This window comes from Mauremys reevesii, linkage group 4, assembly GCF_016161935.1.
Source record: "Mauremys reevesii isolate NIE-2019 linkage group 4, ASM1616193v1, whole genome shotgun sequence".
In the NCBI taxonomy this organism is placed as follows: domain Eukaryota; kingdom Metazoa; phylum Chordata; order Testudines; family Geoemydidae; genus Mauremys; species Mauremys reevesii.
In genome coordinates this window covers 128,879,585-128,903,981 of record NC_052626.1, presented here as the reverse complement: position 1 = coordinate 128,903,981, position 24,397 = coordinate 128,879,585, and the positions used below count along the sequence as shown (strand labels likewise).

Here is a 24,397-nt window from a genome sequence, read left to right as displayed (position 1 = left end):
CCCTCCCCCCACCCCCATTCTGCTGTACTTAACACAGGCTTGGCAGCAAAATCTACAGCCAAAGCAAAGTCCCCCATAATAGCCTCTCAAGTGGGGAAAAACTAGTGTGAGCTAATTGGAATATTATGCTGTGATAAGACTGTCCTCGCCCTCCAAAGGATTAGCAGGTGGAGAAAAGGGTCTTGATGCTGGTTTAAACTCACAACAGCCGCAGCAGCGAAACCAAGGGAGGATCTCTCCTTGTTGAGCTTTTGCACTGGGGAGTCCATGCTGTTTAGGATTAGTGGATTTTAATCACTTCATTGGCAGCACGTCTTTCCAGTAGAGAGGAGGAAATGTGGTTTAAGGGTTCGAGCGGGGGACTGGGAGCAGGGGCGTAATTTGCTATGGGTCAAGGGGGGCAGTTGCCTCCCCAGACCTTTAGTCTGGCACTTCCTCAGACTTCTGACAGGTCTATATGCTCCACTTTTTGCCTCCCCCGATGTCGCAGGAAATAACATATTCACATATAATTTTCTATACGCTGACACATCTTTGCTCCCCCTGCTGCCCCGTTTTTTTTTTCTGAAATAGTGGCCCTGCCTGGGAGGCAGGACTTGTGGGTTCTCCTCCCTAGCTCTGTAAAGGTATGGATTAGTGGTTAGAGCAGGGGACTAGGAGGCAGGACTCCTGGATTCTATTTTCAGCTCAACCGGTGACTTTGGTGGGTGAAGTCACTTAAGAACGGCCATACTGGGTCAGACCAAAGGTCCATCTAGCCCAGTGTCCTGTCTTCTGACAGTGGCCAGTGCCAAGTGCCCCAGAGGGAATGAACAGAACAGGGAATCATCAAGTGATTCATTCCCAGCTTCTGGCAAACAGAGGCTAGGGACACCATCCCTGCCCATCCTGGCTAATAGCCATTGAGTTGAGCAAATCATTTCAATTGCTCTGTGCCTCAGTTTACCCATATGTAATTTGGGTGCAATCTTTTCCTTCCTACCTTGCATGGGCTGGCGAAGCTGAATGAATGCCTCTACAGCCCTCTGAAATCATGGGGCAGTGGGCACATCCGTGCAATGTGACAGTGTTACAATACAGCTCCAATAAACTCAACTTTCTATCGCAGAGCTGTTATGGTGACCTAAATCATAACCGTTTGGGAACCCCAGGCCAAATTCTGCTCCCAGGTACATGGATGTAATTGCATAGAAATCAATGCGGTTGCACCATTCAGAGTAAGAGTTCAACCCCTCCTAGAGCTGGTATGTAGCATGCAAAGAACTGCCCCATTGTTGTGAAATCCTGTGATCTCTGCATGCTACAATCGCCCTTGCTTTCCCTTAGGGTATGATCTAATCCTTGAAAGCACTAGTAGGACCATTTGGCTTATGGTGTTGTGGAAGAATTTCACTTAACTGTTCTGTAATGAGGACCTCTAACCACTTCTGGTCCCTCGCTAAATTTCTACCCCCCTAATTCGAAGGCTCTGCTTGTGCCCATTTCACTTGTCAGGCAAACAATGTGGCTTCAGTATGGATGTTTGTATTTACACCTTAAGGGCCAGATCCTCAGCTGCTGTACATAGACATGCCTCTAGTGAAGTCAACAGAGCCCCATTCATTTCCATCAGCTGAGCAAATGGCCCAAGATTTTCAAAGGGGCTCAATCCTGCTCCCATTCACTGCTGAACTTCCACTGATTTAAATGAGACCAGGATCTGGCCCCATAATTCTCGCTCCCGTTACTGGGAGCTCTGTGGTTGGAATCCCAGAGACTCTTTGGAAGCTTGGCAGTTGCAGTGTGGCTTCTGCTCCAGGAAGTCTGACGTTGTGGGGGTGCGATATTTGTTGTCTATGCCAACATACCTGTGCCAGTACAGTCTCTGTAGCATAGACATACCCTCAATGATTGCCAGACCAAATTGGCTCTCTTTACAAGTCAAAAGTGGATGGCCTCTTGCTGCTGAAACTGCCAATTCCAGCTGAGGTCTGAATAACCCTGCCAGGTGTCTTCTGCTTGGTACATGAGGGCCGGCAATAAAGACTCTGGAATTGGAGTTTAACTGTTAGTGGTGGCCTAGGGGGATGAGCAGTACAGTCTGCTTGAAACTGCATGGAAAAACCTTTGTTGGGAGCAGATTGGTCCCTTCAAGAACAGTTTGACTGAAACCTCTGCAGACAAGGCACCACAGGCTTCAAGTGTTTCACCTTCATGCCACTTTTGCTGAGTTGATGACTAAAAAGACTTTCCCCCCCTCCACACACAACTGCCAGCCCTGAAAATTCACCCTAAAATCTGAGATTCAAGTGAGGAGTTGGGGTGGGGATAGAGGTGGTATCTTTATTACTCATGCAGAATTATCATTGGTAACAGATTCTGTAGTCAAGTGGTCATGATAGGGTTAACTGGGATACCCAGAGTATTTAGGGTGGAGCTATGTTCCACCCTTCTCTTACTTCCTGATTTAGTCCTCCCCCCCCACTTTTTGTTGTGATGCAGTTAAAATAAAGCAGCAAGCTCCCAGCCTGCAGTCTTGAGTAGACTTAATTTTGCTACCCTGAGTGGTCCCTTTACAAATGATTCCGGGGGCCTGTCTGCACAGCTCCAACGCAGGGCAGAACTTGGCTCGGCAACGAGAACCCTGCCAAAGATTTTGGTGCTGCTGCATGAGCCGGAGTGGAATCCGCTTCCCTCTCCCAGAGCTGTGTTGGATCAGCTGGCTTAACAGGAGTTAAAAGGAAAGGAACTGCTGATGTTTGTAGGTCTTACAGGGAGGAAGGCATTTGTAACATGGCTGCTTTTCAGAGCAGAACCCCACTTTAATGGAGACCCATATAGCCAGCTCGGGGGGTGTTTAACATGAATTCAGCCTCTGTTGCAGAAGATGGAAGGTTTTCCAGCAGCAACATGGGAGCAGGAATGTGCCCTGAGTCTGTCTGTAGGATACAGTGAGCAAGCCAAATTCTGCTCAAACTGCACGTCTGCACCCTTGTTGACTTCAAAGTGCCTTTGGGCTTTGAGAGCTTGGATAAAAGTGCCCTTGAAGTTGCCCTGTAAGGAGTGTACTCGATTTAAACTGAAGGTGGAATTTGGCCTGGCAAGTTGATGTCTCGCTCCATGGCTTAAGCACGAGGATACTGTGGCCTGACTGTTTCCCCTGGCTCTGAAGTGCTTGTGCTCCACTGGGAGTGAAGGATGCCTCTTCTTGTGGTGATATCTTTAAATCTGAGGTAGCTGGGACAAGCCACAGCTACCGTCTAAGTGCAAAGCATCAGCCACTCACTTGCATTGGAAACCTCGCTGCCCAAGATCTGCCATGATTCCCACCCCAGCTTCTGACTTATTGATACCCGGTGGGTTTGCCTGGCACATTGCGACTTCGGAAAGCTGAGCAAATGGAAGGTGCAGATCTGTTAACATTTGTTCCCTCTTTGTCACATTCACTGGACAAAGCTGTCCACGAGGGAAGCAACCGCACTGCAGCCGGGACAGAGCCGCTCACCCAGGCCATGTCTCGCGCCCTTTATTGAAAAGCTTACGCAGGTGGAGTGAGGTTTTCAAAAGAGCCCAGCACCAACATAAGTGGTCAGCTTTTTCACAAGAGCTCAGGATGCTGGGTGCTGAGCTCTTGTGAAAATCCGGCTGTCGGTGTGATGATGCCAGCTGCTGGGAGGACCAACCTGTCTTAGAAATCTGGCCTTTCTTTAGGTGCCTAAATGGGAGGAGAGCTCTTGGGGGAATCCAGTCCTATTTATGGATGCTGAATCCTTAAAAGCATGACACCGAGGACCCTGGAAACCAATCCCTGTTGGCCAGAGATGCTGAGTGGCCACACCATCAATTTATTTCAGTGGGCACGGAGCATCGTAGGGCCAGATTAACTTGGTTGCATAACATCATGTCTCTGAGTGGGTCTCACTGGCAGAGGGAATTGAGCCCAGGAGCTCTGGTCTGAAAAGCAGGGGCCTCTATTGCCTAAGCTAAAAGACCCAACTCTTCTAGCTACGGCTGTAGCAGGGTCTGTATCTGCAGCCCTGGCCTCCGCTAGAGGGTGACAGAGCGCCACAGTGAGTGGGCTACGATTGCACCATTTGTCAGTGATGTAGGAGCAACCTGGGAGCCCCCTAGAATCCAGTAGGGACAATGTAATAATGCTCTGTATCGAGATGGCAGCTTGCAGCTGGGGATCTCCAAGCGCTTCATGAGAGGTAGTGGTGTGTTAGGAGGGACGGGTATCCTGTTTTACAGATGACTAAAGAGAGATCGTCTATTACTCTCGGGAGGTAGGTGAGTAACCAGTCCATTATAGCAATGTACGTAAGCACCATTGCCCTGTATTGGATGGAACTGTGTGACATAGGTCCTGTATGGTGAACAGCTAATGGAGATTCTCCGTCACAGAGGAGCAGGGCTTTTGGAGCAGGAAGGTCTGCGTTCTACCCTCACTGTCGTTGTGAAGTGGCCAGAGGCACAGGGGGTGGCATGGTGACAGCTGTGAACCACTGGATGGCCCTGGGGTTAGTATAATATTCCTATGTAACAGGGGTGTCTGTGGAGGGGTGGGGAACACAGAGGGTGTTGTCATATCTATGCTGCATTCAGATGTGTGATTGCAACATGTGGAGACATGCCCAAGCTAGCTTTGATCTAGCCAGCTCCAGCAACGAGAGCAGTTGAGGCAGCATGAGCTAGCCTAGAGTACATACCCCAGGTGGGTTGTACAGCCTGGGCTGCCATGGCTTCATGCTATTGTTACTCAAGCTAGCCTGGATACGTCTGCGGGCTGCAGCCACACCTCCGCTTCCGGTGCAGACAGACCTTAAGTGATGGGCATGAGTGAGTCACCGGCAAAGCCAGGCGGAGAACGCAGGAGTCCCAGCTCCTGGTCCTCCAGCTATCAGGCAACACTCCTGCTACGGAAACCATTGATTGTAGGCAGCTGGAAGAGACAGCTCTAGAGGAGTTGGGCAGTCAGATGCCAGCAGGGAAGTTAGTCACGTAAGGGGCCTACAAATCAGGCTGGGAAGTACGAACCCTCTAGAGCGACAGCTGTAAACCACCAGCACTTAATGCAACGCAGTGGTTTATTTAAAGCATCCTGTGTTCAAGGCCATTGCAATCAAGCTGAGTGAGAAATGATGCTACGTAAAAATGGGTCGGGATGACGCCAGTGAGAGCCAAGGTGCGCTATAGAGGACGAGATGCAGGCAGGATCCCAGGGCTATATAGACTAATGGGCAGTTAGGGCCAGGTCCTCAGCTTGTAGAAATGACCAAAGACCCACTGGAGTCAAGGCGGCTCTGCCTATTTATGCCAGCTGAGGATCTGACCCAGTGTAAAGATGGACTCAGCCCCTCAGCTTGAGGGTGCTCGGAACCTTACTGGGTTGGGCCCATAAACCCTAGCTACATTGCTATGAGGTGGGTTAGTATTTTTCTCTTCATTTGGAGAAACTGAGGCAGGGAAGGGCTGGGAGTTGTCTAAGTTCCTGCAGTGAGTCACTGGCAAAGCTAAAATCAAGGATAGAGTGTTCCTCGTGGTGTGCTCCGCTCACTAGACGCTGCTGCTTCTGCCCGGCTCCCCCGCCTCTTGCTGTCTTATGGCCAAGACACAAGTTCCAGGTATAATTTAGTTTGCAGCACAAGGCAACTTGCAAACAAGCTACCACCTTCAGCAGCTCAGTAACGGAGCGAATGCCACAGCGGTAATATGGATGCGCTGCCCTCTCCATCCAAAGACAGACCTGAGCTATTCATTTAGCACTTTAACACTGCCCAGGCACTTTTCCAACTCATCATTTTATGGCGTTGTCGGTCGGCAGGAAGTGCCACCCAGCTGTGTGCTGGGGGCACTAAAGCGGGCCGTTTTGTCGAGCATTGAAAGAGGGATGTTAAAAACTCCATAATCCCGTGCTTCCATCTCCCTTCGCGGGATAATGCCATCTCCCAGCCAAGTGTCATTCGCCCACTGCTGGGCCCAAGAACTGCAGCGTGTGCTCTCAAGGAACAGGCACAACCAATGCAACTACTACTGAGAAGCATGATAGAAGCGGGGTATTTTTGCAGTTGGTCGCATCAGGTCTCAAAGACCACACCTGTGGTGGTAGCTGTTATGGAGGCTGTGGTGTTGGCAGGACTCAGGTGGGCTCAGGTTAGATGACCACGTGTTCAAATCCCAAATCCTGTCTACACTACAGCCTGTGCCAGTGGAACTGCACCCATTGAGAATGAAGGGTCCAACCCTCCCTAGCCTAAGGTACCATTCCCACACATCACCTTCCTCCGCACATCACCTTCCTCCGCTTCCCAGGCGAGCAGATGACACTAACAAATGCTAATTAACGGCTCAATAACATTAAGCTGAGCCGCTCTCCGAATGCTTCCATTGATAATCGAGTTAAAGAAAGCCAGCCTAGGAGCGGGGCGCTCAGGGCGGGGTAAGTGGACTTGGCAGTTCTTTCCGAGCAGGATAGATGGAGCAGGCAAACCAGAACTGGCCAGCAGCATTAATATCCACTTGTGAAAGTCCTAATGTTTGTTAAGTGGGTTTGACTTGGGCAGAGCGACAACCAGAGCTGCGGATTTACAGCCCAGGAACCTGGAAATGCGCACATCATCCGATTAGTTACCGTGCCTTTTGCCAGATTTCGGATCCAGCCTTTGGAGTGGGGGGTGGGCGGGCGAATCTCTCATTTGAAATAGAACGAGCCATCAAGACGGGCTCATTATGTGCTGATAAAGCGCTCGCCTGGCGTGGAGAGGCTGGGGTTGTGCTTTGCTTTCCTCTTGCTTCCGTGAATAAATCCCAGGCTCTCTCGCTGTCCAAATAGCTCAGCTGCAGCTGAGCTCAGTGGAAACCGAGAAGGGGAAATGCACCATCGCACACTTTCCGTGCGTTTGCGGCTCTGCGTCTTTTTTGTAACTGAAAACCTGGGATTGGAGGTGGGGGGGGGGGGACACAATATTCTAGATCTGTGGATGTAACACTTACATGGCCGTTGTTCCTAGAGGCTTCAAACAGATCAGGGCTCTGTTGTGCCAGGTGCTGTACAAACACGGATGCTGTATTTTGAAATGGTAAACAGGAAGGGGGGCCTATCTTTTGCTGTAGTGACTCATGGGCTGTCACATACAGCTGCTCGTGTGGATCCTCTGGTGGAATGAGCAGAATTACCTTTGAGCAGCTGCTCCTGTATCGTTTTGGCAAGCGCTGGGATAGGTGCAGAGCACGAAGATGGGGGGAATCTGTTTATTTAACTCGGATTTTCTTTTCTTATGCTTCTGAGTGGGGTGGGTGCCCCAAGGCTAGAGCCGCTACTGTAGCTTCCCAATGCCTTTGAACCAGGATGCCCCCCGTCTTAATTTTGCAGCTCAGACTCCCCTCCGAGTCCAGCTATTTAGGCCTTGCTGAATGCAGAGGATAGCTGAGTGCTTTTCAGCCGGAGTGAAATACCTACAGAGCTAGGCTGGCTTGCTCCAGCTGAGGATCTGGCCCCTTGGCTCAGTGGAATTACACAGTCAGTATCTAGATGACTCCGTGCCAGCTTTCGGTGGCGAGGTTCAGTCTGCATGGGGATTTGGGCATTTGCCTCTCTGCCACGTGTCTGCATCCAGAGGCACTTTCCATGAGAGTGGGGGTTTGCCTCTGTATCCCGATACAAAATACCTCCTCTCCCACATCCCCATGAGCGTGCTATGTGCTGTGCAACTCCCACCCCCCACCCCAGAGGTGGGTGCATTTCAGTGGGGGTGTGATTCTTGTTTAAGTGCTTTGGGATGCAAGTTGCTAGCTAGATATAAGATCCAGTTATGTAAAAGGGTAACCTAGCTCCAGGGGAAGAGTCCCCAGGCCTGTAGGATGCACCAGTAAAGCTGTTAGCAGCTGAATTATTCATCCACTGAGTATGTTCGGCTTCCTGAGTCCTTTCTCCCCATCCTCCCCGCCCAGTGCTGCTTTCGTCGTCGTTCAGCTTCCCGGGACTGCAGGAACCAGTGGGAATGGATGGGAAGAGCGGCGGGTAACAGCCAGGTAATCGGGACTCTTCGCAGAGCTTGAAGAGAGGAAATCAACTAGGGCTCTGAAGCACATTGGTCATTTTAGAGCTGGGGGTAGGGGGCAGAAAGTCACTTTCGAATTTTGCCTGTTTGGACTCAAGATTGTATCAGCTTTTTGGAGCAAGAGGAGAGGGTGTGTGTGTGTGTGTGTGTGTTGGGGGGAGGGGTGGAAATCACTCCTTTCCTGCCCCATTTCCAACACACTCCTTGGACCCTCTCCTTGTAGCATCTCACTTGAGACTGGGAGGAGGATTCAGGGGAGTTCTTGTCCTCTCATTATTTGCATCTCTTTGTTACCTGCTGTGATATTTTTACCTTCAGCTCATTCAGATCATATGATCAAAAGATACATGAAAGAGAGAGAGAGAGAGAACAGGAGGGAAATAATCTTATTTTAAAAGAGAAGCTGCTCCCAGGCTCTCTGGGTGCTCCAGGCTCTGCTGAGCTTGGCTGCTGGGCCTCATTCCAGGGCTGTGATATTTCCCTTGTGGTTCCATGGCTGACGTGACAGAAGCTGGCACCAGCTGAACAGGGTGTCTCTCCTCTCCACCCCACTCCACCCCGAGCCCTCCTTGCACTATGCAAAAATGTTCTGGCTCATTGCACTTGCAGTCTGAGCCAGTGAGATGGGCTTTGAGTCACTCAGTCCTCAAAAGGAAACCCACTGAACGGTTGGCTGCTGAGTGGGTCTCTAATCAAAGGGCGAGCTGCACAGGGATGCTTTAGCGATCACTAGATAAGGGATTTCAGGACCCCGGGCACATCCCTTCCCACCCCTGCCCACTGCATTGTGACCCTGTTTCTGCCATGGTGCCAGCTCTGACTCTGGCCTGATTCTCAGCTCCTTGCAAGTCAGCTGGGGGAGGTTGGGAACAGGCTGTGTATTGAGAAGGCTGCATTTGCCAGCAATGGGAGCTGGAGATGTTCAGCATCTCTCCTGGCGGGTTCTCTTCTACATGATGCCAGTGCTCTGTAGACCACACCAACTTCCTGGGGGGCAGTTCAGGGTGCCTACACTGATCTTTGATACCCTCTATGGTTTGGGTCCTAGTTGCTGGAGCCCCCAACCCCTGTCATGCAACTTGACATCAGCTGATGAGCTCTTGCTAAGAGTCCTGAGATGTGAACATCTGGGGCCTGGATGGGTGTGGGGACATGGGGCATATCTGGTCCTTCATTGCCCATCAGTAAAAAGTGCACAGCTCCCCTGGGTTTTGCCTGTGGCCTTGGGCTAGGGGCTACATGTATTAGTTTTCTTGTTACAGGTCGAGGCTGTTTTACTCGATTAGCATCTATTCCTGTCGTTTTGCGTTGCTGCCCAGAGAGGCAGTTCAACACACTGGAAATAAACACTTGTCCAGAGGGCTCGGGGACTTCGTCTCGGGCTCCGCCCTGACTGGATTTGAACCTGCTGTAAAAATCTGCTTGCGTGTCTAATGCAGCAGCAGCAGCAGAGGGCGAGAGGAGTGAGCAGCACAAAGCCTCTCATTAAGGACTGAACCCCGAGTTCCTTTCCCAGCTTCTGCCCTTGTACACAGGCTGACTGAGCTCCATTTGAGGTCAGTGGGCCAAATCAGGTGTGATCTGATTCCTATGCAAGTCCATGCCACTGGGATGAGGCCCTAGGTCTTCACTCAGGGCACGTCTATGCCGGAGGTGTGATTTCCAGCCCGGGTAGACGTACCCAAGTTAGCTCTGATCGAGTGAGCACATTAAAAATAGCAGGGTAGCTGTGGGCAGCGGGATGGGCTAGCCGCCGACAATGTACCTAGGGGCTCGGATGAGATGGTGTTTGGGGCAGCTAGCCACTCCCGCTGGCCGTGCCTTTGTGACGATGCTGCTATTTTTAGCACTCTAGCTTGATTGAAGCTAGCATGGGTAAGTCGAACCAAAAAGGAAATGACACCTCCAGCGCCGGGTGTATGCATACCCTTCGTTTTGGCCTTAATAAGGGCTGAGTTCGAAGCTCAGGATTTAGCCCAGGGACTTAAGCGGGTTCTAGCTTGCGCATTCCTAGTGTTAAAACCAAACCCACACTTGTTAGTGTTCTTAACTAATAGAACAAAATTGTTGTTACGTTTGGTTCAATGCCAAGATCAAGCTCCTTATCTGCTCCAAAAGTGGCTGCATTTTGGTGGGGGAAGAAGTGGTTCCTGTATATTCACAGACCATATAAGGAAGGCCCCCCCTTAAGTACAGGTCCCTAAACAGGCCTGAAAAGTTCTGATGAGCCTGCAGCTGCTGCATTTGTGCACCAAAATGTGGGTTTGAATGCGAGAATCAGGTGTTTGTGCATATGTGTGCAGGGATAGTTACCTATGTGATTACCTAAGCTGTGTGCACACACAGGTGGGTTTGGGCAAGGTGCTTAAATGTACAGAGCAAAGATAGCTTAATGGTTAAGGTAGTGGGCTGGGACTCAGGATATCTGGGTTCTGATCACTCGATGTATTTAGGTCCTGTTCTGGGTAGAGGTTTCTAGGCACTACTAGAATGCAAATAGTCAATAAGTGTTGGATGCTTAGCTTAGGCATGTGCATAGAAACGCTTTGTTCTGTAGCATTCCAGGAGTTATGTACCCGTGCAACATTTATTATTCAGATTGAGCAATGAATATTTATCTAGCTCAGCACTGCAAGAGTGCAAGGACAACATACCGGTCCAGGCACAGAATCTCAACTGCCCTTTTGCAATGACGCTTCAGCGATGAAGAGAAAACTAATTGTGTTCACCTGTCTCAAAAATATTCTGGACCCAGGGTGAATCGAGTTCTACAAGGGTGTATTACCTAGACGTGGATCCCAAGCCCAGTCAGTGTGGCCAAGTAGCCACTGGTTGTACAGTCCTTTGTGGCAGGGGAGATAGGACTTGCCAATAAGAGCAACTCTTTGAGGCTGCTGGACACAGACAGAGCCCGAGGTGCTCCCTGGAACCCTGGTTGTGTTGTCTAGTCTCTCTGTCTAGGGTTTCCCGCAGTCATGGACCAGACTGCTAGCCATTCTCCTTTAGCTCAGGAGTGAGGAGAAATGGGTCTGCTCTCCAGTGATTGGCTCTGAACACTAAACTTCCCTAAAGGTTGGAAGCGTCTAGGTCTGGGGTTTGGGCCTATGGCCATTTCTATTGGCAATAGATTTTTGGGTCTGATTCTCCATTTTCCTGGACCCTGCCTAGTTACTTGCATTACCGCCAGGGGCGGCTCCAGGCCCCAGCACGCCAAGCGCGTGCTTGGGGCGGCATGCCGCGGGGGCACTCTGCCGGTCGCCGGGAGGGCGGCAGGCGGCTCCGGTGGACCTCTCGCAGACGTGCCTGCGGAGGGTCCGCTGCTCCCGCGGCTTCGGTGGAGCATCCGCAGACACGTCTGTGGGAGGTCCACCGGAGCCGCGGGACCGGCGACCGGCAGAGCGCCCCCTGCAGCGTGCCGCCATGCTTGGGGCGGCGAAATGGCTAGAGCCTCCCCTGATTGCCACAGAGGGAGTGTAAACTGCTACCGGAACAGAACGGTAGCGTTTATACTCCTTGGGCATTGGTGCAAACTGTCCTGAGCTGATGTAAAGAGCTGCACAAAGGAATCCACTTGCAGCGTGCAGTTCAACGAGAAGTTTTATGGGTCCTGCAAAACCCAGTAACTATGCTACATGTTCTGGAGCACCATCTGATGGCAACTTACTAGTGACCTCTATACACATCCAGAGCACTCTTGTAACATCAAGGACAGCCCAGGAGACCTGGCAGAGAACTGGACACTCTGCCTAATGTAGAAATAGGGTGGATCCCTCATTGGGAGAAACATCACTTCAGACTTCATCCCTGCGAGAACTGCCATTATTGCTGCTTAATTAAATCCTGTCCTATTGACAAGGCCACTCTGAAGTGCAGGCCTGGCCGGGGTAGCTTTGTCAATCGAAACAATTGATTGCTTTGTCGTAAATTAATCTTTGGCTTGGGTTTCTTTTGTGACCAAGATTTAGGTGTCAACCCTCATTATACAAGGACACCATTCCTCTTCAGCCAGTCAGTGTGGTGATGCATGGATAGGACAGGAATGAGAGTATCTGGCACGTTCCATTCATGGGTCTGAAAGCCAGGTCAGCTATCACTAGCCACGTTTAAAGGTGGGGGGACTGAAGCAGAGAGAGGCTAATGGCCTGATTTTAAAGTGTAGTGAGCGCTGGTGTCCAGTTACCCTCGCAAGAGCCCATGAGCTTGTGTGTGGCTAAAGCAGGCCTGCACAACATGCAGCCCGCGTGGGCTCACTGTGCAGCCCGCGGGGGGTGAGAAGGCAAGCGGTGGGTGAGGGAGGGGGGCTGAAGAGGTGGGGGCTGAGTAGGCGAGCTGGGGGTGGGAGGCTGAGGAGGTGAGTGGGCGGGCAGTGGCGGGGGTGAGTAGGCGAGCGGGGATGGGTGGGGTTGAGCAGGCAAGCGGGCAGTGGCGGGGGCTGAGGAGGCAAACTGAGGGGGTGGGGGGCTGGGGAGGAGTCAGTGGCTGACTTGTTCTTCTGATCTGGTCTGGCTCCAATCCCCTCTCCAAGGGTTGCAGCTGTCTGGAGGTGCTGCCTTCCACGCCTTCCTCATTCACACCTCATTCATTCAACAGGGCAATTGATTACAAAGTTGGGGGAAGATCTTATTCTACTTCTAGGAAAAAGACATTTTTCTTTTACCTTAATTATACTACCTTAGGGGCCCACTATAACATATTACCAAGGTTCAATACCACTGTTTCGGTGGGGCAGCGCTGGGGAAGGAGGGTTTGTTTGAGCGGTGCTGGGGAGTATTTCAGGGAGGCTGGGTGGCACTGCGGGGGGTGTTGTGTTTCAGGGGGGCTTGGCGGCACTGGGGGTGGGGTGGGGCTTGGCGGGGCTCGGCTCTCAGCAGTTTTCTTTGGAGTAATATTGCCCTCGCCGCTTTACGAGTTGTGCAGGCCTGGGCTAAAGCATACCTCCCAGAAAGGCAACCGGCCTGGATCTGAAGACCTCTGGAGAGAGCCAACCACTTCCTGTGCTAATTGTCCTGGTTACCTTTCACTATGTACCTTCTTTCTTAATTTGAATTTGTATGGCTTTAACTTTCCAGCCACTTTTTCTTGTTATGGTTTACTGTAAAAGCCCTTTAGTACCTGGTATTTTCTCCCCAGGAAGGTACTTACATTTAAGTGCTCAGCACTTGTGAAAATCAGGCCCTAAGGGATTTTCCCAGAGTTCGGCACCAAGTCAGTGGAAGACTGGAAAAAGAACCCAGGAGTCCTGACTCCCATGACCCCACTGGCCTGTGCTGCCTGGTCCCAGCGTTGCATAACTTTGTTGAGGGTTGAAACTCACAAACCCCTTGTCCTGGGTGTCCAGGAGTTCTGGATGTCCATGGTTTTGGATCACTGGGTTCTCCATACGGTGCCAGCTGACCTTTGAGCTAAGCCTCCCTTGCCTAGGACCATGAGGCACTGTTATGATGTGCTAAGCACGTCTTCCCAGCATGTGAGATCCAGGGCTTTCTGGCTGGGAATTTACTTTGAAAATACAGCAGGGCCAGCCTGGGAATCAGAAGCTTTCATGCTGCAAAGCTCAGATGCTCCTTCACTTTTGAAGCAAACAGCTTGGCTCTGGGTAATTCTGATTGCTTAAAAGCCCCGGCTGTCAGAAATGCTTTGGAAATTGGCCTTCAGAGCAGCTTTGACAGGCGGAGACGTACATAATTTATTGGGTTAGTTCAGGCAGGGCCCCTCCCATCTGGGAAAGCCACAGATCAGCCGGATCCTCAGCTGGTGTAAATGGGAGGCGCTTGGGTGGCTTCAGTGGAGCAATGCCCATTTACATCAGCTGGGGATCTGGCCTGACACATCTAGCTCAGATACCAAGTTCTGTGTTTAAAACAAGATTAAATTAAACTGTTTCCTTGTGCTAAATAGTCAAGAGCTTCCCGCTCAGGGAATGCATTTGCCTGCTCTGCCTTTCTGTTTTTCTGTGGTTTGCATTAATAATGCACCGTCCCTAGAATAGCCAGCAGCTCTCATCCCTGTATCTCAGAGGCTTTGTAAAGGTGGGTGAGAATCATTGTCCCCATTATCCAGATGAGGAAACTGAGGCACAAAGATGGAGTGTCTCAAAGGCAGCTAGGGCATTGAGCTACACAGCTCCCAATGAAATAAATAAGAATTGGGTGGCTAAATGCCTTAGATAGCTAGAGGATTTGAAAATCTATCTTTTTGCTTCAGTTTAGCCCCTTTCTCCAAGGGGGCTGATGATATTGCCTAGCAATTAGATTGTGGTCTTCATCAGTAGATTTCAATGTGTTTTGCAAAAGAGGTCAGCATCCTTATCCCCATTTTATAGCAGGGGAAACTGAGGCACAGAGGCACAATTACTTGCCCAAAGTCACCCAGAAGCCAAGGGAGAACTAGGACTCAGGTCTCCTGAGTCCCAGTCCAGTGCTTTAGCCACTAGGCCAGAAGGGCTTTGGAGACAAATTGATGTTTGAGGTCCATGGACACATGAACATCAATGAGATAAGGAGGGCAATAAACCCCCTGGTGGGTTTTGAGACTCACAACTGAAGAGGTCATGTGACTTGTCCTAAGATACACAGGAAGTCAGTGGGCAGAATCAAAACCAAACTTAGCGCTCCTGACTCCCAGACCGTTGTGTTAGCCACAAGACCCCCCTCCTCCTCCAGTTATAATAGGTTAAGTATATGATGTGCTCTTTGGCCCACAGCTTTGGGGCCCTTGCGGTGGCTATCCAGGACAAACCTCAGCTAGGTCGAGTATTATCTCCGCCACACAAGTGGGGAAACTGAGGCACAGAGGTGCAGCAACTTGCCCAAGGTCACCTCTTGAGTCAGTGTCAGAGCTGGGGGTGAGTTCTGTCTCCCAGCCCCCTGCGTTAAGTCCTAGACCGTCTTGCCTTCTCTAGCGGGGGCTCGCATACAGTGCACTTTGAGTGGGCTGGACTTAAACAAGGACATAAATGAACTGAATGGGGGAAAGAGGGTTGAGGATGGAGGAGTGCTTAAAAAGAAAGTAGGAAATAGCTTTATAATGGGAGGAGTTTCTTGCAGCCAGGGATCCTTTTGAGAGCCTCCAGATCACCCCAGGTGAAACCCAGCTGCTACGGTTGAGGCTGCCTCAGCTGTCAGCCCCTAGAGTGATCCATTTGTGTGTTAGGCTTTGAGAAACCCGGGGGCTTTGAGAACCAATGGGGAGAGTCAGAACATGTGGTTATGCTGCAGCCTTCCCTCCCCCCCGTGTGCCAATACCAGCTGGGGGGGTGGGGGGAAGGTGGGACTGAGCCGGGGCTTCTGTAGCTGCACAGCTGTCAATGCAGGTAATGGGGAAAGAGGGACTGGCTCAGGGGAGATCTCTCAGGGGGGATACCATTTGCATGTGTAGACTGCTGGAGCGCTCTTGCGAGGCACCGCAACCCAGCTGGCAGGGCGAGAAACAGTGGAATGTGAATGCCAGAGAAGGCTTTGGCAGTTAGGATGCATTTTCCCTACGTTCTAGCAAAGGTTTAAATGCTAACCGTTAGGTGCACTGTATCTTTGCCTGGGTGCTCTTCCCTCGGAGTCAATGCCCCAGCATGGTGGGGAAGGGCACTGCTCTGCATCGGAGGGCTTGTCTTTCGCAGGAGATGTAAGGTGGATCTCCTGCTCATTTGTGGCCATTAAAGAGCCCGTGACCCTTAAGAGTACAGGCCTTTGGGGCTAGTGCTTTGATCCGATTCTGGTAACGCCCTGTTCTGCCTCCCTAAAATGAATCCTTGTCGTTTCAATGTAATAAAACCTCGTTCATCGCTTTCTGTCCTAAGTTGCTTTGTATGCCTGAGAGGTGGCTGCCTGCTATGCTGGGGTGTGTAGACAGATGATAGGCTTGCAAAGTGCTTTGGGATGCAAAGTGCTGGGGCAGGGGGTTCTCAAACTTGTTTTCCGAGGGCGAGCTAATTCTTCCCAGAGAGCCAGTCTTGTGGACACCTTCCTCCCGCTCCCCTGTTTTGCCTCTTTCTCTGCTACCTGGTCCCCTGCTCCCCCTTCCCACTGCAAGTGCTACCTAGACACCCTATCATCTCCCCTTGCTCCCTGGGACCATCCTCTCCCTCTGGCAGCTTCAGTCCCCCTAGTGACTCGTGTGGTGGTCTTTACCTTCCAAGCTATGAATGCTTTTGAACAATTACATTATTCTTTTATTCAAACATTATATAGTCCAGTAGCCACAGCCTGCTGTTATGATGGTCCCCATAGTCCCTCCGCCTACCAAAATGGAGGCCCTGCCCACCTGTGGTCTCTGCAGCCATATTCTTACCCCTGCTCCACACAGGCCCTACAGGGGAGCTCCTGTTTCCTCCCCTTCCTCCTGGAATGGGGTTCCCAAATACGGACAGCTCGGGTGGCTTCTCCTTATTTCCTGCTCCTCCAGTGAGGAACTTGGAGACCTGTAGTGGCAGCCCCATGTGGTAACTAGCTGGCTCTCCCTGTCCCATCAGCCCATGTGGATCACTGTACTGTCACACTGCAAGAGGTTGTCGTGAAAGTGACTGCTGCTGGAGTATCGTCGGTTGGTTTGCTTACCCAGGGATACAAACAGCTCTCTGTGTACGAGTGGTATAAGCAGGGAAGCGCCTACATCTTCTCACAGAAAATGGCAATGGAGCAGAAAGCACCGAGATCTGGGCTCCCGTTAGAGGGGTGTGTGTGAGAACTGATGAATGAACATGGGACTTGGGGAGGGAGCGTGTAATCGGCAGTTGGTGCAATATTTTGATGTGTGTGGTTCAGGCATGAAGGAATGAGTCTAGCCCGTGGGAAATCGAAGCTATGGTAAGGGATGTATGTGTTTGCAGGGAGTCTTGGTGAATTGTGCTTTCATGAAAAAGACACTGAGAGAGACCAGCATCCTAGATAATTTCACACTCCACATCTCATGCCCATTTGCCAGCCCAGTGTCACTTTAGAGGGGAAATTTGAGAGCACAGATACGAATTTCCCTCTACATGCAGCTAGCATGGAAATGAATTGGAGAAACATTGACGTGGCTGGCTGCAGTGGGGTTTGCGTGACCCAGAAAGACGATTCCCCTGGGGTCACGGGCAAAGCCGATTGTGGTAGCGTAGCACTGTCTCTGTTTGTATTCTGATAGCTTCTCGAGGTCTCATTGTGCTGGAGGCTGCATGTACACAGTGTGTGAGACAGTCCCTGCCCCAAAGGCTAAATAGAGCAGACAAAATTTGGGAGGAAAACTGTTATTAGCCCTGCTTTACAGAGGAGAAGCTGAGGCACAGAGAGATGAAGTGACTTGCCCCAGGTCACAGAGAGAATCTGTGGCAGAGACAGGAACTGAACCCAGGTCTTTTTGCATGCCTGTCCACAAGACCAGCTGTCCTCTCTCACCACTTTTGACAGGCTGAGCTGGTGGTCTCATGGCAGCCCTTATGGGGAATCTCTTGCTCCTTGGGGGTTCATTCCTACAAGGTGCTTTATTTCAGTGATAGTTGGGGGTACTCAGCAGCATCAGGAGTTGCTCAGCTCCTTGGGGAAGTGATCCCTGGGTCAGCAGGGTCTGGGTGTGCTGTGGAGACAGGCATGGGAATGCTTTGTATGGCTTTCAAGAGGCCTCCTTTAGCCATGCTCTGGGAGGAACTGAAGAGCTCTAGCAGGACCAGGGTCCAGCCCTAACGAGGTCATGCCGGGCACTGGCAGAGATGGCCTTTCTGCTATGAGGCAGTGTGGGAATTAGCCAGGGAGGGTCAGGATGAGGCGGCCATTTTGTCTCGCAGCTGTAGATGAGCAATTGGTCGGACAGGAGCATGGGGTGCAAGGGGCCATGTGAGTTCGCCGCAGCTGGAAGGAGAGTGGGGTGCAACCAGGTCCCTCTGGGAGGAAGACTGATTTGGGAAATGGTGGAGAAAATGGGGGATTATTTCTCCTCATCCGCCGCAATCTCCCACACATGGATGCCACCCTCAGCCAAGTGTCAAGGAAGACCCGATCTGGGAGAAAGAGAGGACCTGGAACCTGGATTGTGACTGATGGAGGAAAGAGTGGTTCCTGGCATGCTCACACAGCAATGCAGGGTGGGGAGGGGATGCTGTATTGCTTCGGCATCACTTTACAGCAGCTAAGTGCAGCCCAGGTCACAGTCAATTGAAGACCTGAGCAGGGACCAGACGGCGGCAATGGAAGCAAGGTATGTGGTGAAGTGTGAAACCGTCAGGTCCATACAAACCGACACTGCTAAGGGAAGTGGCAGCAACAGCAAGGCCCCTTAGATCAATGGGCCGAGCAGGATCCGCTCCATTGAGCCCACTGGGCCAGATTCTGCTTTATTCTCAAGCAACTCAGTGTAAACGCAGAGTGACCCCTCCAGCTTTGCTCGAGTGAGCTGGATTGTTTACCTCACTGTACAACTTGCATTGTACTGGTTAGTGCAGTGTTCAGGAATTGGGAAGTATCCCTTTAAATAGCTTGTGAACCCTCTACCGGTGCTCACTGCCTTCTACCCGTTGCTCTTCTGGGGGCTTCCCGTGTGTATATGGGACAAGGCCTGATATGTTGTGTTGTGTATAGTCAGTAAACATGGGGATTTGGATGCTGCTGTGCCCAAAGGTTCCTCCCTGGCACCTTTGTGTCGAGAGTAAAAGACGCAACAGCTCGTTTCCTGCTAAGTCACTGAATCAGGGAAGAGAGACGGTAGCCGCGGACACACGTAACCAATAACCAGCTTGGTGCGGATGTGGAAATGGGGACTGTCCCGCTCTTGTTCGCCCTGCAGAGCCAGCATGGCTGGGAGGAGAGGGAGTCGGGTTCCAGCCTGGCTCGTGCATCTTCAGTGCAGGTGTTAGCACCTGCTAGTTAGAACACTGCTGTCCAGCACTGGCAGTGGATGGAGATGGGGTGGTGGGGGAATCTTGGGCCACACCTGGCAAGAGGGTAGAGGGTGGAGCTGTGTGGAAGCCCTGCCTTACCCAAGCCAGGGATGCGGGGTGGGCTTCCCTGTTTATAGCATGGGAGAGGTGGCTGTGCTTCCCTTCCCCATCCCCTCTACTTAAAACACTTGGCCATTGTATCCCCTCATGAGGTAAAGACCTATGGGGGTGGGAGCCCATGGGAGAAGTTGTCAAGGTTCCCTCCCCACCCTGAACTCTAGGGGACAGATGTGGGGACCCGCATGAAAGACCCCCTAAGCTTATCTCTACCAGCTTAGGTTAAAAACTTCCCCAAGGCACAAATTCTTCCTTGTCCTTGGAATGGTATCGCTGCCACCACCAAGTGAGTTAGACAAAGATTTAGGAGTTCACTTGGAGTTCCTGTTTCTCCAAAATATCCCACCAAGCCCCTTCACCCCCTTTTCTGGGGAGGCTTGAGGGCAAACAAGGTGAGCACAAACCAGCCCCTTGGGTTTTTAGGACACTAGAAACCAATCAGGTTCTTAAAAGCAGAACTTTACTATAAAGAAAAAGTAAAAGAAGCACCTCTGTAAAATCAGGATGGAAGGTAATTTTACAGGGTAATCAGATTTAAAACACAGAGGATTCCCCTCTAGGCAAAACTGTAAAGTTTCAAAAAAAACCAAAACAGGAATAAACCTCCCTCTTAGCCTAGGGGAAATTCACAAGCTAAAACAAAAGATAATCTAACACGTTTCCTTCCTATTACTTACAATTTGTAATCTTAGATGCTTAGTTCAGGTCTGGCTTTAGGAGATGCATTTTCCCTGCCCTGGTTTCTTGCTGTCCCGGAGAGAAGACACAAAGAGAGCACAAAACAAACACCTTCCCCCACAGATTTGAAAGTATCTTCTCCCCTTATTGGTCCTTTTGGTCAGGTGCCAACCAGGTTATTTGAGCTTCTTAAGGCTTGACAGGTAAAGGAGGGATTTTGTGCTACCCTTAGCTGTATGTTTATGACAGAAGTGGACTCTGAGGCTCTCCCATGTGGGCATGGAGAGGAGGAGGGCTCATTTTCTCACACACCCTCCCCATAGTGGAAAAGGCCATGAAGCCAAACCTCGGGGATCCCAAGGGTTCTGCTGAAGGCCAGTGCCCTCTATCTGGAGGCCCTGCACCTCCACACTAGGCTTTGATCCACAAGCATCCCCATCAGCACTCCTTAGCCACACGGCTCCCCTTGGGGGATGGGGTTGGCTCTTGGGGGAACAGATAAAACAGCTCTAGGCTTGGGGACGGTGTGTCCCCTGCCACCCCGTCCACCCTTCCCCCTGACTCATCATCTCTATCCTCCTCTCTCTGTGCAGACCTCTGAGCCGTGCAGGGCCTCGGGTCTGCAGCACATGAGGGGTAGGGATAAGAGGCAGTGCTGTGCAGACAGCTGAGCCCTCCCTTCCCCACTGGAGGGCCAATGTCGGTGTCCCCTCTGTGTGCATTGTTCCGAGGGGACAATCCAGGGGAGGGACTCTGCATCCCTGGCGATGGTGCAGGTACCACAACGTGCCGTTTGACTCCTGGAGCCCAGGTAGAGTTTGTGGGGCTGGCCATTGGTAAAACCATTCCTCTCCCCCCGCCCCACCCCCTGTGTAAACTGAACAAATCTAATCTGGAGTTGCTGAGACAATAAACCTGGAACCCCAGAGTGCTATTTTCAATGGGCCGCTCTCCAGAACTGAGTTGCTCTTTAATTACGTCTTTTCAGGGGGACCCACTGTTGATGCTAAAATGGTTCCAGTTTCATGGGTTTCTTTTGTAGACTTTTTTTTTTTTTGGTGCTGGAATGGTAATATTTCATTTTCTCCGATCTCCTCCCTCCTCTTGGTTTTGACTCTGGGCCTATAGATCTGTGAGCAGATGATATAATGGGAGTCAAATTCTGCAGTCCTCCCTTGAGCAAAGCTTGCAGCAACTCCATCTCCAAAATCCAGGCCTCCAGCCCTAGAGAACTGGCCAAATGCTCGTGCCCTTTTGGGAGCAGTCAGTTCTCGCTGGAAGTTTCTTGCAATCCAGATGCTCTGCTCAGCTGCAGGCACATTCTGGCCTGGCAGCTTTACATTTCAAGCAGCCCTCCAAAGCCTCCCAAAGGAGTTAAAGGCCAAAGTGAAATTAGCTCGTAGCTAAGGCCAGTCCTTTTTGTTCTGTCAATACTTGGCTCTAGGCACCGCCAATACCTGATGCTTTCAAGGAAAGTGAACGCACTTCAGAATGCACCTGGCCAATTGTACCAGGAGATACATGGAGATGTTTGAAGCAGTGTTGCACGTTGGCCATTTTTTGGTGGGTTCCCCCCCCCCTTGAAACTTTAGGTCCTGGAATCATGTTATTACATGAGCATCTTAGTTCACATTTAAAAAAAGAAGTTTCTAGCCCTTGTGGGTTGTGGAGAAAAGCTCAAGAACATGAAGTCTAAAGGCTCAAAAGGCCAATAAAAACCTCAGACATACTCTATTTTAAAATCCCATGGGGCTTGTAAGCCTGACGAATGATTTTTGAATGCTGGGGAGAGGCAATGCTATAGGATAGAATAGGCAATGCTCCTCCACAAGCCCTACAGTTCCAGTTGGTTCCCTGAAGCCTGAGATTGGATTGCCCCCTCCTCACGTCTTGAATAGCTACAGCTGTTGCTGTGGCAGATGGACAGTTGCTCAGTAATAATTTTTTAATGAATCCTGTGTGTGACGGAATCATGGAGCTGGACTGTCTAGCTAGATTGCCGTTATGCAAGTTACCCACCATCCATGTGTCACTGTATGACCCCTTGGTCTTGTAGGGTGGGACCGTGTAAAAGGGAGTTTTATGAGTTTCTATGAGTTACATAGAGCCAGATTTTCTGAAACACTCAGGCCTGCCTCAGGTACCAGGGTGCTGCATGCAATGAAAAGAACTAGACTAGGTAGATCAGATCGAGTGTGAGTCTTAGGGCTGGTGTACATGAGCAGTGCTCCACTGAAATCAGAGCTACATGGATTCATACCAGCTGAGGACCCGACAGCGTGCATCCATCATGGATATACTGAGCGCCCCTTGCCTCCCCTCTTCGGATTTGTGCCAGATGTGGTGGTGGGATGCATCTGGAGCATAAAGGGGTGAATTTTTCTGGGCTGGAGGAAGAGAGCTTTCTGGAACAGAGGCACAGCAGCCTTCGCTAGAGGAAATTTCAGAGGCTGTGTCCCTTTGCAAGACATGTCCAAGTCTGGATCTGTATTGTCGCTGCTTTAGGAACCCGTATCCCCTCGGATGGGTTGTGTGCGTGGGATCTGATTAGGATGTGGTCCAGCAGTTGTAAAGCTAAGAGTGACACTCCCAGCAATGACACCTCTTCAATGGCACCAGCCAAAAAGAAAGAAATGAATAAAATCGTTAATTTAAAAAAAAATTCCAAACCTCAAACCCTGCCGCAAGCCAAGCTTTTACCCTGCAAATGGAGAAGAGCCAGAGACTCCATGGAGTCTGCTAGGGACTTCGCTATTGCTATTGATTTTACAGGGAAGTTGCTCGGATACTCTAGCGATAGGCAGCAGGATAAAACTCTCTGACAGACCAATAAAGCAGCCCTATGCCTGGTGCAGTCACCCCCAGGAGACTGCCTTCTGTACAGCATTACATAGCTGCCTCTTTGGGGATTAGTAGCAATAGAAATCAAAATAAACTATAGCATCAGGAATATTTCCACTGGGTGGAATTCACCCCTCTACACCAGGGCTGGCCCCAGGATTGATTTTCACCTCCCAGTGAGCAAATGTTTCTTCTGATGCTCTCGCTTTCTGCGGAAGTTCTTGAGACTCGACCCTTGCTTTCCACGGCATTGGTGCACTGGCAAACACAAACGAGGGCGTGAATCCCTGCGGGTAGGGGGGACCCAATTCTTTTGCTCTATTCGCCCAGCTCTGATTGAGGTCTAGGGTGACCAGATGTCCTGATTTTATAGGGACAGTCCCAATATTTGGGGCTTTTTCCTATATAGGCTCCTCTTACCCCCCCCAACCCGCTGTCCCGACTTTTCACACTTGCTGTCTGGTCACCCTGTTGAGGCGGGTCAGCCCAAGGTGCTTTGGCAGAGCTGTGCGTTTGCAGCTCAGGACTGGGAGGGCGGAAGGGGTAGTGGGCCAGAATGTGAGGGGCTTGGGCAGAGCGTGTGCGTGGGAGCTCAGGATGGTACAGCCAGGAATGCTGCAAAGCAGGCTGAATATAAACCAATAATTCAGGCCATGCAATTTTGGGTGACTTTATTTAAAAAAAAAAAAAAGTACTTGGAGGATTTTTCCCTCCCTTGTTGTTTACCCGGTTGTGATTAGAAAGAAGGAGCTTGGGTAGATCTGCTGTGGACCGGGGAAGTGTTTCAGGATTGGAACTGCAGACCGAGCCGCAGGTCAGGGCATGTGTGCGTGAGTGCCGATTGGATCCTGGCTGCACTCTGCTTGGCTCTTATCTGCCTCTCAGCTCCATGATTGAGGAACGTCACCATTTGTTCCCCTGTACACAGCTCTGCCCCCCTCTCCAGTCCCCAGGACCCTGGATCTCTGCTGAGGCTGGGGGAGATGGGTGACACAGTGGAGGGAGCTGTTCGCACACTTGCGTTGAGTTGCTCTAGGAAGGAGGGAACAGAAGGTTGTGCCCTAGGATTTGTGTTCAGCTGTGACTAACAACTTCTCCTGGAGGGGCTTTCTTTGTGGATGTGTGTGTGTGTGTGTGTCTGTCTCTCTCTCTCTCTCTCTGTCTCTGAGGTCAGGGTTGTACCATACACCAATCCTGTTCCTTCTGCTTCCCTGCTCTTCTTTAGAGTCTTTCAATAAATAGCAGCATCCAAAGTGGGGCCTGAGGATCAGATTTACTATGAGGTGTCTGTCTCCACAGAAGCCCAGTCAGCAAGGACTACCGCTCCCAGCATACAATGCTTCCTCTTGATCTGAGGAGCCTTGAGCAGGGGAGAAAACAGACTAGAGGAAAAGAGCTGGCTCTGGAGAGTTGGTGGGTGCCCAATAGAACAGACTGAGGGCAAATTCCATCCCGATGGATGGAGGGAGGGATGCATTGTCCTAGCTCAGCAGGTTATTAACTCCTGTAGCTGACATGGTGCCTCTCAGTAAATGAGGCCTGACCCTGTAATTCCCCAGCCCAGCGAACTCCAGTTAACATTGGTGTAATGCATGCACCCTCTGGGCTGACAGCCGTGAGGATGCATTTCCTAGTGGTTAAACCATGAGGCTGGGATGGGAGGAGACATGGCTTGCACCCATCTGCCGCTAGCTCTGCATAACTGTTGTCCAGTTGCCGCCCTTCTCCATGCCTCAGTTTCCCCATGTGTAAAAGGAGGAGACTGTTTTCCTAACAGAGTCAGGCGTGAGGCTTAATTAAAGCTTTGAGATCCTTGGCTGTAGAAAAGCCCCTCCCAGAGCAGTCAGCATCTCTTCCATGGCTGCTGAGCCAGGGT

The 24,397-nt window shown here is 50.9% G+C and overlaps 1 protein-coding gene across 8 annotated transcripts in view; it reads left to right on the top strand.

Annotated features, from left to right (window-relative positions):
- Positions 1 to 24,397, top strand: part of LOC120404255 (metabotropic glutamate receptor 4-like) — a 129,478-nt gene that overhangs the window by 82,814 nt on the left and 22,267 nt on the right. The window contains exon 1 of one of the 8 annotated variants that reach the window (XM_039536424.1): positions 15,108 to 15,121. The exons of 6 other annotated variants lie outside the window; for them this stretch is intronic. The gene's annotated coding sequence lies outside the window, so the exon portion shown is untranslated. Of the gene's footprint in view, positions 1 to 15,107; positions 15,122 to 15,231; positions 15,352 to 24,397 lie in introns of those variants that run through there. One more of the 8 variants, XM_039536422.1, reaches the window with a different exon arrangement.